Here is a 2,859-nt window from a genome sequence, read left to right as displayed (position 1 = left end):
TCAGGGGTTGGAGATCGTGGTGGAGTGTTACCATGAGGAGAGCCTTCAGAATCAGAATTCTCTTCCTCAGAGTCGCTTGAGGATGAAGCGATAACCAGCTTTCGCCTCGGTTGAATTTTTCTCCTCTTCTGCTGTGGAGATTGAGCTACTCTGGTATTTTTCCTCTTCTTTGGAGATGGGCCTTTCGCCCCCTTTGCCACCTGTTTTCTCTTGTCAGCCTTCTTGCCTCTAGCAGCAGGCTTGTCAGCATCATGGATTGATTTCAGCATCTCTGGAGTAAGATCCCTCGGACCAGAACGTTTGAACTCTTTGTACGTTCTGATAATCCTGCTGTCAGCCGGAACATCACCATACATCATTTCCGGGATAGACCCGTTGAATGGAAACTTAGAATCATCTGACACAATGATCTTCGTGGTATGGAAAGTACCAATCGAAGACATTGGAGCACCAGCGACAATGGGGATGTGGTACTTGTCCATCACCCATTTAGTGACAATAGTCCAGAACCGGGCATATGAGATCTCTGAGTGTCGGGAGGTCGAAGAGAGACTCTGGATAAGTTGTTGCCATAGGACTGACCCGTAGTCCATGTTGATGCCATTGTAGATCCCGTACAAGATGGAGAGGAATAGACGACTAGCCCCATCGGATCCAACACTTCTTTCTGATAAGCCCTTGAAAAGAACAGTGAACATCCCATTCCACTGTGGGGGCAGGCACGACTTTTTAAATTTTGTGACAGTAGTGAGCACCTCAGTGTACCCCATGTTGTAGAACATGTTGAACAAATAACCCATAGGAATGGTTTCCGGATCAACCCTCGAAGAATCAGCGTCAAACCCTAACAACGAACAAAACCTCTGCTTTGAAATTGACGCCTTGTGCTCAAAGACATCAAAGAAAATCCTGTCGACGACCTTGTCGTAGTGTGCTGTGGCGAAAATATGTGACAGGAACTCCATTGGAACAGCTTCAGCCCTGGTAAGAGCAAGAGCGATGGAGGAGTACTTCAGGCATTCGATAATGGGATACATGAACGCATCGTACACCTGGGGAATGAGATCAATGATCAAACTCTGCTGTGGGCGAATGGGCAAGATGTGAGAGGTTGTGTGAACTGATGAAGAATCCGCCATTGTTGAATGAAAGTGGGAGAGATGATGAACAGTAAAGGTTTAAGGATTTCTTGCTCTCTGGGAATTTAGTTGCAGTAAAGAGGTAAATGGTGGATCACGTTGCCTTTTATACTATGGGTAAAGGAGAGAGAAAAATCTTCCCAAATCTTCGATTGAAAAACGAAGGGTTTTTCGGAGGTGACTGACGCGTGACAGTTAGGGTTGCCGATGATCACGCATGAGAGAGAATGTCAGGCCCTAATTACACACCTTCCTATTAGGCGCCGTTTGGAGATGAAAGGGTTCCAATTCGCACGCTTTTCCCTCTTGCGCCGTTTGAAATCAAATCGATTGGACTCCCGCCTGAGTCATCATGTCGTCATCTTATCCCTTTAGAGTAAAACGATATCTTTAAAATAAAATCGCCACGTGGATCAATGTTAACCACAATCTTTTATAACAACCAATTCCAATTAAAACGCCTTGAAATTAATGAAACCAGAATTTTGGAAAATCAAAAAGATTTTCGTGCTAAGTGTGTAAAAGAAAAAGAAATAAAGCAACACTATTTGAGGGATTATGTGATGTCAATAAAGACACGAAACAATGGATCCCGGGCACGAATCTCTTCCTTCAAAGTCAAGAGAGACTTTAAAGTGTTTGTGTGGTTTCCCGTTGAATAACGATCAGACACTTATTAAGAAGTGTTGAAAGGCTTCTTTTAATTAGGCTTATGAGGGTGTCTTTTGCTTCGATTCAGAATTCCTAATCTTGATATAAGATAGAAATCGAACGAAGTACTTGTGAGACCAGTGTAGTCTGTTGAACAAGTAGGTTGGAGATAATTTAATTGGCAAGGTAAACTAATATATGTGTGAAATCTCAAAAAAAAAAAAAAAAAAAAAAAAAAAAAAAAAAAAAAAAAACTGGATCCCAAGGGAAGAAATGTTATTGGACTTAACAATTTCATAGGAATCACTCAAAAGAAAAAATAGAGATTTTATGTAGTACCCCCATGGAGAAGTCCGTCAATTCATTAGTGAAAGCTAGAGCAAATTAATTTTTCACTGTCAGTGCATAATAGGTATTGAATTTTGGGTTTCACTGAGCACGTAGTGACACGAAGCTAAGATCATGAACACAGAAATGGTGCAACCATAAACCTCAGTGGTAATGTCTGAGACTCTCAAGGGTTACCTTTGTGAAGCGAGTGTGATGGAGAAAAGTAATGTATGTGGTGTAAAGAAACCAAAGTACCTCTGCTATATAATAGGGACCAAGAAGACAACTCTTATCTCATGTGAGAAGAGAGTTAGGTAGCTCATGATTAGAATAATTATGAGAGCCTAATTGGGAAGACAAGGTTTGTTTGTACCAAGTCAGTAAGGCTATTATTCAGAATCAGATGAGGCTTTGGACACATACAGCAGCATGCTTCTAGGGACACTTAGCTAGTGAAATAATTTACCCAAAACGAGACATAAAAAAATAAAAAAAAATAAGAGCCAAAAAAAATATTTTTGGAATTTTTGAATTTATGAAAAAAAATATTTTTGGAATTTCTGATAAAAAATAAAAAAATTAAGACATAAAAAAAATTATACAAAAAAAAATGTGGGAACCAAACCCGAGCGTTCGATTTATTTCGGTTGAGAAAACTCTGGAACCGAACCCGAGCGTTCGGTCTATTTCGGGTGAGAAAAATTTTGGAACCGAACCCGAACGTTCGGTCCATTTCGGT

This window comes from Lactuca serriola, chromosome 4, assembly GCF_051521515.1.
Source record: "Lactuca serriola cultivar US96UC23 chromosome 4, Lser_US96UC23_V15, whole genome shotgun sequence".
Taxonomy (NCBI): domain Eukaryota; kingdom Viridiplantae; phylum Streptophyta; class Magnoliopsida; order Asterales; family Asteraceae; genus Lactuca; species Lactuca serriola.
This window is presented reverse-complemented; position numbering follows the sequence as displayed.